The following is a 13,088-nucleotide window of genomic DNA, read 5'->3' on the forward strand; positions in this document are numbered from 1 at the left end:
GGGCGTGGCTCAGAGGTTGAGCATCGACCTAGGATCCAGGTGATCGCGGTTCGATTCCCGGTCAGGGCACATGCCCGGGTTGCGGGCTCGATCCCCAGTCGGGGGCGTGCAGGAGGCAGCCGATCTATGACTCTCTCATCACTGATGTTTCTATCTCTCTCTCCCTCTCCCTTCCTCTCTCTGAAATCAATAAAGATAAATTAAAAAAAAAAAAGAAAGAAAGAAAAAAGAAAGAAAGAAAAAAAGAAAACCTTCCAGAATCTTGGATTTTATGATTGTCCCCTGAAAGGCCTCAGAGAGGCTACAGTCGAAAATCTTGCTTTACCCCCTTCTTTCCCTCACATAAGTCAGCCCCGGCTCTGCTGCCTGAATTTGGAGGGAGCGTGATCTGATCCTGCAATTGACTCACAAAGCTGTGTTCCTTCTCAGATATGCCCCGGACCTAGGATGCTGCTGCTTTAAGAAATGTCACTTGTCGGCTCACAGGAGGTATATTTGTGGCAGGACTTAGCGTGATACAGATAACGCTGTAAGACATCTGTAAGCGTTAACTAATTTATCGAACTTCCCTGTGATATAGTGGATATTCTTCCGTTTACTGTGGGGAAAGCTTCTTTGACTAATTCCAACCTGTTAGCAGGTATTCTACTGAAAAAGGGTCGCCATGCTTCCAAGATTTTGCAGACTGGAAGGAAAATCCTCCCCACGGAAACAGATGACCTCCGTGGCCTCCGTGTGTAAGACCGTCTTTAAGTGATCCTGCAGTGCTCTGGGAAAATGCTAGACCTCTTTGAAAACTATAGGAACTGTCACTGTAATACTCCTGCTGCTATCTACTGTTACCGCGTGCGGAGTTCTTAATAGTTTACGTATATTACTTGGGGTTCCCCAGAAAGGAGAGCTTGAGGGGAACCTCGTGGCTGTCTCTTCGGCGCAGAGTTCACTCCAGGAGTGGGGGAGTTCGGAGGATCAGAGTGAGGCCAACACTCTGATCACAGGAGCAAAGACAAGGGTGTGTGGCTGGCGTGGCCCCAGACTGGCCTGCGAAGATTCCTCGAACCCGTGACTGTTCCCTTATATGCCAAAGTCTCTGCAGATGTGATGAGGGTTTTGAGATGGAGGAATTGCCTTGGGTTATCCGGGTAGGTCCCAAACCCAGTTGTAAGTGTCTCTGTAAGAAGGAGGCAGAGGCAGATTTGACACAAAGAATTGGGGGCAGCAGTGTGACCACGGAGGCAGCGGCTGGAGCCATGTGGTCGCAAGCCAAGGAGCGTCGGCTGTCACTGGACGCTGCAGGAGGCCAGGAAGGGCCCACGCCCCCGGAGGGAACACGGCCGGCCAGCACCCGCTGTGGACCTGCAGCACCGAGTGCGGCCCCTGGCCTCCAGAACCAGCGGATAACACACTCCTGCGTTTCGGCCCCACATGTGCGGTAATTTGTCACAGGAGCCGCAAAAACTCTGCAGGGACCGTTCTCTCAGAGCAGACACGATTAGGTCTCAGGATAGACTGATTGGTGGAGGGAGAGGAAGGAAGGGAAAATAATTTGTTTGCCAGTTTCCTGAGGGGACACGAATACCCCTTTCGGCCCCTCTCCCCTCGGATGAGCAGGGCTGGGCACTGAGCTTTGCGGGAGGGCGGAGGCCAGTCACGAGGACACAAGAACAGGTCCCACTGGTTGTGCCTTATGACGTCTGCTGTATAGACACTGGGGTGAAACGAGGTGACAGGCCAGAGCAGTGTGGCCAAGTCCCACCTGAGAGGTGGCATGTAAGGGGGCGCCCCTGGGTTGTCCTCACAGCCTCCGAGGCAGACGACAGGATTTCTTCCGCAGGTGTGTGTCCCCAGCCTGGATACTGTTAGCTCGCTGTGGCTCCGGGCTGTGGGTCTGTCTTCACGGTACTGGAATCTCTGCCATCAGGGAGCGCTCCGTGTCTGCCTGAAATTTCACTTCTTGATGCACGTGAAATAAGGCTCATTCTTACACGTGAAAGCTCTCTCCAAATATCTGGAGACAGTTTTTATTCTTTCTTCCCCAGGGGCGAGGCTCTCCCCCTTCCCTCAGCTCTGGCCTTCCCTCCAAAGCGTCTGTCTCTGGGGCTGGCGTGTGGCCTGCCTCGCAGGGATGCTCAGGGAGTGTGACAGACCCCAGGTCTGCTCTGCCCAAACACACAGCAACCTTGCTTTCTTGGTTCTTACGTCACTGTGTAGCCAGAGATTATTTTGATTGAACTTAAAGTTTTGTCAAGGGCATCATTTTGTTCTTGTCTACACACAGCGTTGATGAAAATGCCCTCTTCTTACCCTGGGGGACAGGGGACCCCATGGGAGCACATGTTAATACTAAAGATGCCTATGAGCCCCCCAAAATTCATCAATCTGAGGTGGTGCTACCATATGGCGAGATCAGAATGCCACCCCACACCGTGGCACGCACGTTCCCACAGTTCCATGCAGAATCGAGGCCAGCGTGACTCCCGCAGGTCTACACCATCAACCCTGCGAGAGGGAGGCATGCGCTCGGACCCCCACCTACCTCTCCCCTTCCACAAAACAGCCCACCGACCAGCCAACCTGCCAGCCAAGCCCCGATCTGGAGCACCCCCGGCTGGAGGAGACCTCCCAGTGGAGACATTCCCTCTGTTGCCTCTTAGCAGCGCTGATTCGGGTTCTGTCTCTGGTCCAATCCAAGTCTCCGGGGACTTCTGCAAGAAGAAGAAGGGTGCTTACCATGGACTAAAAAGGCCGTCACCTACACGTCTCATCTTTACAGCGGCTCCGCGAAGAAGACAGTACAGTGTTCAGGTAAAGAATTGTTTTACGGAGAAAGACATTAAGTCGGTTCAAGGTCACTCTCCCAAGGTCGTGGAGTAGCAGACCCAATGTTCTGACGCAGGCAGCTCAGACTTCCTGCTCCACCATGTGGTAGGCAGACTGATTTTGAAGCTGTAAGGGGGGGGGAGGGGACCTGTGGACCTCTGCAGATGGACCGAACCCGCAGTGAGCCTTCGGGCCCCCTGCAGGAGCTGGGTAGCACCCAGCTGGCATGCAGTGGCTCAGCTGGGTCTCCTGGTGTCATGCATGTCAGGAAAGGAGGCCCTGCCACATTCTGGCCCAGCCTCCACAGTTCACTAGTGGGGCTCTGTTGTTGTTTGTTTGTTTGTTGTTTGGACCCATCTATTCAAGAAGTGCCCTCTGGGTTTCCTGGGCCAAGGCAGGGGAGGGATGGAAGGCCAGGGGCCCTCATGTAGGCCTCGCAGGCTGGGAGGAGTTTGTTGAATCCAGTTTGTGCCGAGGAGCCAACAGCATTTGACCTTCCTCTGGGCTCTCTACCCAGACCCAGACGTTCTTGAATCTGGTGGTAAAACAGCTTATGAAACATTATGTAACATTTTACATCTAGTTTCTCTTTTCACCTTTACCTCACCCGGGCAACCAGGCCAGTGCCCACTCATTGCTTTGGGAGAAGGAAATGACTGTGATCGAAGACTGTCCTGGAGGTGGCGGATTCTTTAGGTTGACACCCTCGATCCCCTCTTTAAGCTCCTTCTAACTGGCAATTACCTGCAGTGGGGGCTAGAAAGCTAAAAGCTCACCTTTCCAGACCACCCTCCGAACTGGAGTGGCAGGAGCCCTAGTGCCGACCCCGGTCCTTTGTAGCCACTTCTTTCGCTTCTGGCTTCTTCTTGCTCAGAAGGCACCTGATGCTGGGGGACAGGGGGCCCCTTCTGAATGGTGGCCCGGCAGGAGGGGAGGAAGAGCCTGGTTCTGGGACTGCATATCCCAGCGCCGTGCCAGGCTTTTTGCTGTCCCGTGATGAAGCGTGTGGTGGAGCCTCTGCTGTGGGCTTTCTGTGGTAGTTGCCCAAGTGTAAGCCTTACCCAGCGTCTTGCTATAGCTTTGGGCCCTAGGGGAACAGAAACGCCTTAAGGGCCCAGCCGAGGGCTTGGGAGGACATGTCTGTGGGGACGTTTCACAGTCATGGCAGTGGGGTGTGGAATGGACATCTGTCCTTGTTCTCTTGACCCCTGGAAACGGGCCATAGGTGAGAGAAAGGTGTGTCCAGGGAGTTTGGGCAAACTGATGTCTGAGGACCAGGCCGGGGAATTGAGTAACACCTCAGAGCTTGACAAGTAGACACATGGCCCCAAACACAAGTCTTAGAGCTAAAGATCCCCAGAACTTGGCCATGACGTAGGGTAAGGGAAGGTGTGACCCCAAGACTGAGTTGCCACCCTTGAAGAATGAAGTTTCTGAATAGAAATTAAATAAAAATTAAAAATTATAAAGATTGATATTTTTGATCTACCTGAGTTGTGGTGTGAGATTTGCATTAGGATGGTGAGAACACAGAGAAGCACTCTTTGAAAGACGAAAGGGGTGAGTCACATGGGGGTGAGCCCTCAGGTGGCCCTGCCTTCCACTCCAGCCAGCACAGGACAAGACTGCAGGGCTAGGGGGTGGAGCTGCTGGAGGTCAGGTTCCAGGATCTCAGAGCTGACCTCTGGGACTGAGCCCTGTTCTCACAGTCGGTGACGTGCGCCTCAGTTCCAGGTCTGGTTCCACCATGTGGGTGGATTTGGGATGAAGTTGTGGGGAGGGTGGGCAGGGAGAGGATATGTGTCTCTCTGTGCTCGCGGTTGCTGAACACGGCTGGGACGGAGGGGAAGACTGAGCCAGTCAATCTTTATTTTGGAGGTGATTATAATCGAGCCAGATCATCTCCTGCCTTTTGTAAAGCCCACCCACCGCTTTCCGACTTTCTGTTCAGTTAAATCCAGGTCACTGGAGTGCAGCAGTCACTGGGTCTCCCAGAGCCGGCTGCCTGGCTTTGGGTGCCTCTCTAACCGTGATAACCGTGTGACCTTGAGCGAGTCACTTCACCTATCTCTGCGTCATCTGTGGAAGGGAGCCCGCCCCGCAGGGCTGTGGCGGGGATGGGTGTGTAAAGTCCTCCGAATAAGCTGGCGCACAGCAAGCGATCAGTGCATGTGTGACCGTCGCTGCACGCAGGCCCCGGACCAGCCCAGCTCCCTCACCAGCCCCACCATTCCCAGGAGCCGGCGGGCACGTCACTATGAAAGAGCGACATCACCGGACACAAATCTGACACTCTCCTTCAACCAGAGCAGTGAGCAGCAAGGCGACTTTTACAGCTCTGCTTGGGTGGCTGCTTTTGCCAAATAGCCTTACTCCTGCATTTTGTCTGAGAGGAGGACACTTGCTTCAGCTCACTCCCCTTGTGTTTCCTTGAAGGTCTCATCACCCACCCCACACAAGGGAACCTTCTGCTCCCCATCAGGGGCTTCCCAAAATTGCTGGATTGCATTGCAGGGTTACCTCCCCATCAGAAAATCAAGTATGATTGGAATAAACCTTTTAAAATAAAACCCTTAATGGCATCATTTATAGTTACACTTTATTTCCTTGGCTCAATTCTAATCGTTTGCCTACTGATGACGATGGTCACTCTCCTCCTCCTGGTCATCACAGCAGCGGATCCTCTCCCCCAGCCCCCAGGAAAGGGTTGCCAGTGACAGCTGGTTTCACCCTATTGCTCAGAGGACAGTATTCCAATGAGCTCCTTCCCTTCATTCATTATGCTGAAATCATATTTCTAGGGGACAGAGATGAATGCTGTGTACGTATCTGATTAAACTACCTGTTGTTTTAAATCTATTTTCACAGAGACTTTTTTCCTGCGATAGACACTTAATGACAGAACACATTACAAATTATATCTGTATCAGTGGCTTCCTCTGTTGTATTTACGTAGCGCATGCGTGTGCATGTGTGTTTGTGTGTGTGCATGCCTGTGTACACGTGCTAACCCAGCAATCCCTTGTGATGACCAATGCATTTAACAATTCAAAACAATCGCAGCTTAAAAACACAAGGTTAGGTATACATTTTACTGAGCAGTTAAACAAATTGCATAGTTGTGTAAAACACCAAATATACAAATTCCATGAAAATGAAAAAGTACAAGAAACCAATCTTAACCAAAGGCTTTCTCCCTGAATGAGACTGTCCATTGTCATGGGCGATTCAGCAGGTCTCTCTTCCAGGTCATTTTTCTAAGGTTTTTTGCTTTTCAGCAGGGCCTGGGGAACAGGACTGACTGCAGATACCTCAGTCCTTACCCACCACTGTCCTCGGAAGCTGCGTGAACTTTGCATTCTTTGCCCAGCTTTACCTAAAGGGTAATGCCTTCCCCAGAATTACACAAAAAATCAATGGTGGAATTAATTGAAATCTGGATCTCTTAAGGTTTTGTCTTTCTAAAGTGATTGCTTGGTTTCTGAAAAGTGAGGTTGGACTCAAAGGACGGCTTTAATTGAGGGTGAGGTGGTAAGAGAGAGAAAGTAGAGGTAGATAATTTTCCAACTGACTGAAAGATAGTGTTGACGTTTAGGATTTTATTTCCTTTGAAGTCTTACACTGGGGCTTAAGGCATGAGAAGAAAGACCAGGGTGTTTCCAAGGCACAGCCCACTGCTCTGTGTCTGCTTAAAGGGGGGACAAGCTCCGGAGAAGGTTGGCTTCTTCCCTTTCTTCCTGGGGACCAGAGAGAGCAAGAGGGAAGGAAAGGGGTGGGGGCCTCACTGACCACTCCGAGGTGGCCAGCTTCTTTATTTTAATGATTCTCCACCTTTCTGATCATCAAGGCATCCATAGCATAGGCACTTGGACCTGTCATTGGCTAAGCAGTTTATAACATGCATATAAACTCCACTTCACTGGCTTCTCACATCAAGTTCCTGAGACAAGTGGGACTGATATTTCCATCTCTACTTCGTAGAAGAAGAAACTGAGGCTCTAATGGATTAAATTTGCCCAGGTCATCCCAACCAGTGATGGTGGGGTGTGTGTGGAGGTTCCGGCTTTAGAGGAAGAGAGAGAGAGTGGGTCGAGGGCCAGGCACCTTCTCGATGGAGCTCCCGATGGCAGGCTGGGCTGGGTTCACCTTCAGCCCGTGGGGACCCACATGCACCCTTACAGTGCCCTTGGCCAGTGCCCACCAGCCCCCGGGCCCTGCAATTTGGAATGCTGGTTCCCACTCTCGTATCTGTAGCTTCCCAACTATTTAGACAAAGGCCCCCCAAAGGCATCTGGTCAAGCTTTGCTGGGGGAGGAAACTTATCCTCTGGTTCCTGAAGCCCTGAAGTCAGGGATTTGATTCTGCTTATCGGGATCTCAGCTTCCACGGCTCCAAATGTGATTAGTTTTCTAATTAGTTAATGTCATTACCTGTCATCAAATCCAGACAATGTTGGTTTCTAAAACCTGCCGTAGCCAAGAAACCCATAACTGACATCTTTCCACTGTCTAGCAGTTTCTTTAATAAACCCGGCCACTCTCCCCTCATTCCTAGACCACACGTCTGAAGTTAGGACAAAGATGCATTTCTTGTATTTTTTAAAGGCAATTTAAAATCTTTAGTCTGCTTTCCAGAAACTTTATTCACTCCCAGCAAAGCGTAAATATAATTTTTTTTTTTTTTGCAAATCTTAAACTCAACATACCCTTCTTCTTATATATGTTACTATATTTTGTTTAGGGCAGATTGGCCACAATAAGAACCAGTTCACGGTAGGGAAATACCCCATGGAGGACTTTTACCGTAAATAAAAGGCTGCTTGTCTTATTACCTCCTTGCTGTTGAACACTGAGCAGGTGGCTTTCTTCTTTGCTCCTGTCCCGTTTTCCACAGACATTCTCTGAGTGCCTGTTGTGTGCAGGTGCTGCGGACCCAACAGAGAACTGACTAACCCTTCCTGCTCTTCCATTGGCTTCTGTTCCAGCGGGAGCGGGTGGACAACAGGAAGGGAGTGTTTAAGAGTAAGATACACAGTGTGCGGGCTGGACATTTGCCCGGGCCCCTCTCTCCTCTTGCACCCTGCCATGCGGAGCACCCTGGGAGGAAGGTCAGTGTAGGGTGGCATCAGTGTCTTCTTTGCCCTCAGGATCTGGCTGGGTTGGGGCCAGAACCTGAGGAGTAGGACAGTGGGATCAGGGTGCAGATGCTCCAGTCCCTCCTGCCAGCCCGAGGGTGAGAGCTGCTTTCCTGTTAGTGGGAGTCACCCCTCCCCAGCGCCCCTTCAAGCCCAGGGAGGCAACTGCTCACCACCACAGTTTTGGTTTCTTGAACCCTGACTACACCTCTGTGAACAGACCCCTCATCAGCCCCCCCAGACCTCCATGTGAAGGGACCATCTGTTCCTCACCGGGACCCAGGCTGCCGCAGGAGGTTAGAAGGCAATGCCATGGAGAAAAGGCCACCTCTTCCATGCCCCATGTTATCACCATTCTCTTGTCACCTGCATGGTTTTGGAATAAATGTCATCAGGCTTCAGGCTATATTGCTCCCTGTGACTCAATTACTTCTTGATAAGCCATGTCATTCATAATCATTACATATTACAGAACAAGGGCACAGCCCTCTCAGGTTCTTCGAAGGCAGCAACTGTGTTCTGTGATGACCAGTTAACCCTCAGCAGCCAATGCAGTGTGTGTGTGTGTGTGTGTGTGTGTGCGTGTGCATGTGTGTGCAAGACAAAATCTGCTCATTCATAGACCAATTCAGCAGGCTGCCAACAGCCTGCAGGAAGGTGTCCCAGAGACCCTCCCCACCCAGCCCTGCCTTTGCCCTGCCCTTGCTCTGTGGTCACGGGGCACTTGTATGTCCTCAGACCACCATGCATTTTTCCCCCGTGAGAAAGTCCCATCCAGGAATCCTCTCGGAAGCCTTCCCTGGTTTCATCGGTTTGAAGAAGGGGGTCTTTATTTTTTTCTGAAGGTTGTAATTTTAATTTTTTGGTGTTCTTAATTATAAAAAAAATGCATGGTGACCATAGGGAGCATAAAATCCAGAAGTTAAAAAATTCATCTAACTCTCCTATCTTAGCCCCGCGAACATATGGAACGTATCCGGGGAACCTAATCTTTGGGGGAAGCATATCTGGGCTTTGTCAGGCCACCACTATTGACTGGCTCCTTTTTGGGGACTGTCTTGCACACTGGCCTGAACTGTCAAGCCAAACCAAGTACTTTCCTTGCCTGCATTTAGGCCTATTGCTTAGGTTCAGGGAGTGAACCTGGGCTCCATGCTTTGCAGCTCATGGCAGCTCCTCTTCATGGTCTGGAGTGTGCCCACATTGTGGGTAGTTCATATACTCTCGCTTTCCTTCTGGAAACCCCTGATGGATGCCACCCGGTCAGCAAGCTTTGCTCTGCTGCTCGAGTTTTCCAGCTTACTCCCAATTTCCCCCTAGAGACTTCAGTGTGTGTTAAGGCCACACTAGGGTTTCCTGTGTGAAGAAAAACCCTTGAAATATAAAGTTCCCCATTTCTCTTGTTGATATGAGTGACACAGAAAGAAAAAACCTCACAGCTTCGTTACCCGATGGCGCTTATTAGTTAGCTCCACTTGGAAACAGCACTGGGATTTGTGTGGACTTCAGCCACACTCACGGGGAATTTGGTGACAAAAGCCACTGAGTGGATGCCATGCATGTGTACATTTTTTGTTTGTAATAGATGGAGTAGGGATAATATTCTTCATTTGATAATGCACGCAAGAATTATTCAATAGAAGTTTAAGTTAAAAATCCTCAGTTTCCAGCAGCCTATTAAAGAAAGAAAACACCAGTCTGGCTAAAAAATATCCTCAGGAAACCAGCCTGGAAGAACAGCGGGTGAAACATGAATGAGCTATTTAGCTTTTCTTGGAAAATGGCATAATTCTCCAAGGAATGGGAGGCTAAGCATTCCCCAGATTTTTGTCAGGCGCATGTGCCTGTCCACAAAGTGCTGGAGCCCCAAACAGAGAACCTGGACTGATTTCAATTTCAGTAATTCAGGTGTTTGTGGCATAGAATAAACACCACCCAGAAGGCAGCATCCTGAGTTACCAGAAGTTCCAGAGTGTAATGTAATTTTAGGCAACATTTTCAGCTTCCCTTGCACAAGGATAGTAAGTTAGTCATTCCGTTCGCATAAGCAGATTTTAAAAAAAAATTTTTTTTTTTTTTTACTATTTAAAAAGAAATCCTGAACCAATCAATGTTTGAGACTAATCTGCTGAATTAATTTATTTTTCAGGGTTATGTAGGCCTGGCTTTGATCTGCCGAATCCCTGCTCGTGGAGCGGATGCTACACTGTCCCCGGGGTAGATGTTAGGAGCTGTGGGACACAGCACGGCATCCACCACTCTCAGGGGGCCTGCGGTCTAGCGGAGGGGACTGGACAAATACACACGAAGCGATCACTTTGGCTGCTAAACTGGGATCGTGTTGAGGACACCAAAGAGGCTGCCTGTCCGTTTCCTCGCTTCCGATTAGAGCAGCGGGCACTCTGGCCGGTTGCTTTTTGCATGTTCTTGCACAGAGAGTGAGGAACCGAAGGGGGAAATTTAGATGCAAAGACAAAAATGCATCTGGATGTTTCTGGGCTGCAGAGCCAGCAAGGAAGGGAAGGGCTGAGCATGTTGGTGCCTTGGTGCTCAGGGTGGCTGCATTGGCTGCCACCCCTGAGGTCTCACTGTCCCTGTGGCACCCGGGAGCTCTGCAGCGTGTGGGGGACCCTGGGCAATAGGCCATCCTACACCCATCATAGAGTCTGCACACAGGCTCTGCTACCCCGACAGGCCCTAGAAAATATCCCATAAGAGAGAGACTAGAAACGTGGCAGATGGCCAATTTTCCCCAGCCCATTTTTACTTTCTCCCAGGACATGAAGCCAATCAGCTGGAGACTCTACAGTAAAACCTCCGTATAATGGACTAATCCGGGCCAGGGGGGTGTCCGTTAAAGCCCAAACCGTTACGTAATAAAGTAGGTTTTCCGAATCATATGTTAAAAAATTGACAAATTAGTTAGCTTATCTGTTTGACTTATATAGACACGTTTGTCTAATTAAAATTAAGTGTGTATGAAAAGTTTAATTTCACAGAGTTTACTATATGTATGGCTGTAATTTTAAATTTATACTCAATAGGTCTAGTAAATGCGTGCGCTCACCAGTTACCATGAGTAAACACATGCACATGGCTGGGGTGGGGCTTAGCGTGTGTGGGACATAGGCCAGGTGGCATTAAAACTGCTGCAGAAAGGCCCCGGGACAACAGAATCGATTATTACAAGTGATGTGGTGTGATCATGTGCTGGTCATTTTCCTAACATTGTTTATGAGCAGTGACTCTTGGATTTAAATATGTAAACTATAGTTGTAGATATGTAATATTTATTTGTGTTGGTGAAATTACTACAGTGTTTTTTCCAACACTTGGCCTATTCGCTAAAATTTGCTAAAAATATAGAGAATTAATAACAAAAATAACCTGTTAATTTAAGTATCAGCAAATCTTGATTAAAAACATTTTAAAATGAACAGGGGGTTCATTTTCACATATGACATACAAACCAGAAATACTGCTTGTTAAATCCGAAGTCCATTAAATGGAGGTCCCCAGAATCGAGGGTTACCTGTACTTGTCAATGTCCCTTTCAGGACATAGACTGAATTACCACCTGTGAAATGGGAGCAGAGTGATATGTGCAGCTTCTATTTCCTGTTTTAACTGGAAATTGCTCTTCCTAGATGTCCTGTGGTCTGGAACCTGGATGTGCTGTCGACTCCATTAAACCAAGCAGATGAGCGCTGCCCAGCAGAGCAGAGGAGCTGCCCGGGAGGAAGATCTGGGCTCGCCTGTCCACCGTGCGCAATAGGACACCCTGCCAGCCTGGAACCCAATCCAAAAGAGAAGATAATTGAACTTTGTGAGCCACTGTATTTTGGGATTTGTTTAATAGAAGAGCAGAGGTTTTTATCCTGAATAATATAGAACATTTCCGGGCTTCGAAGTAAAGCATTGGTTGCAAGTCAGTGTCTCGTGTTCCTCCATTCTTTCCTGCTGGCCTTCCTTCCACACGTTGCTATTGAGCGTCAGCTCTGTTTAAGCAATGTGCAAGTTGCTGGTGACGGTAAACAAAAGAGCAGGGTCCCTATCCTCTGGAAGCCTACGTTCTAGTAGGGGGGATAGACAAAAACAAGCAGACAGACACAATTAAAACGCCTAAACTGGAATATGTATTGTGAAGGCCATAAACTTGGGGCTGGACTAGAAAGGATGGGCCAGAGAAAGTGCCTGAGGTAGGGGTCAGGGAAGGGGAAGCCTTTGTGTGCAGGGGTGTTTCAGCTGAGCCCTAGAGGAAGACAGGAGCTAGGCGTGCACAGAGCGGGCACACCATTCCAAGCAGAGGGGGCACGTGCAAAGGCCCTGGGGCAAAGAAGAACTTCTTGAGCACGAGGAACTGAGACAAGAATGAAGAGCAAAGGGAGGCACAACAGAAGATTGCAGTATGGGTGGGAGCCAGGTCTCGGTTTTACTCTCAGTGCAGCAGGAACTGATTGAAGTTGAACAAGGAGAGTGTGAGTGTGTGTGTGATTCACTTAATTATTATTTAAGACCACTTTTACTGCTTTCTGGAGAAAGAACTGGGAAAAGGTAACAGTTTCTACAGTTTCCACAGGCTACAGTAGTCCTGGCAGTGAAGGTTCAGAAAGGGTAAAAAAAAAATCACAGGAGAATTTCTCTAATCACATAGTATTTGGATTCAGTTAAAAATAGTAAGTCTCAGTAATTTTAAGAGTTGAGCTGGAAGAGGGTTTCTTAGGCGATATGCTGTCCACTTCCAGGCATATTGGAAAGGCTGGTATGGAGGTGAGTGGTGCTATCATCCAGGCAACATCGGTAGCTGGGGTTGGGGGTGAGGCTGTTGAAAAGGGGTCTCCCCGGAGAACAGGGTACCGTGTTCTGTGGGTTGCGGGTGGTGTTGTCACGGAGTTTGGGAAAGCTCCTGAGGGGCCTGGCCTTTGGAATTTCTACCTCTGGTTTAGAGAGCGTGAAGAAGGAAATGGAAATATTTTAATTTGTAAAACTTCCCAGACCATTAAAGCTACCTATGTTTTCTGAAGCAAGTGAGGTCCATATTTAAGAACCGCTATTTCCTTCAATATTAATTTTTCTAAGTGAGACTTTGCACCTTACAGAGCAATATCCTGGTTCCTTTTGAAATAACTATTAA

The 13,088-nt window shown here is 49.1% G+C and overlaps 1 long non-coding RNA gene across 1 annotated transcript in view; it reads left to right on the forward strand.

Moving 5' to 3' along the window:
• LOC308566120 overlaps positions 1–11,887 on the forward strand; it is a 54,482-nt gene extending 42,595 nt beyond the window's left edge. Inside the window, exon 5 of the long non-coding RNA XR_014000128.1 lies at positions 11,602–11,887. This is a non-coding gene — a long non-coding RNA (uncharacterized lncRNA). The remainder of the gene's footprint in view (positions 1–11,601) is intronic.
• The last annotated feature ends 1,201 nt before the right edge of the window (positions 11,888–13,088 follow it).

Source organism: Miniopterus schreibersii, assembly GCF_964146895.1.
Source record: "Miniopterus schreibersii genome assembly, chromosome: 13".
In the NCBI taxonomy this organism is placed as follows: domain Eukaryota; kingdom Metazoa; phylum Chordata; class Mammalia; order Chiroptera; family Miniopteridae; genus Miniopterus; species Miniopterus schreibersii.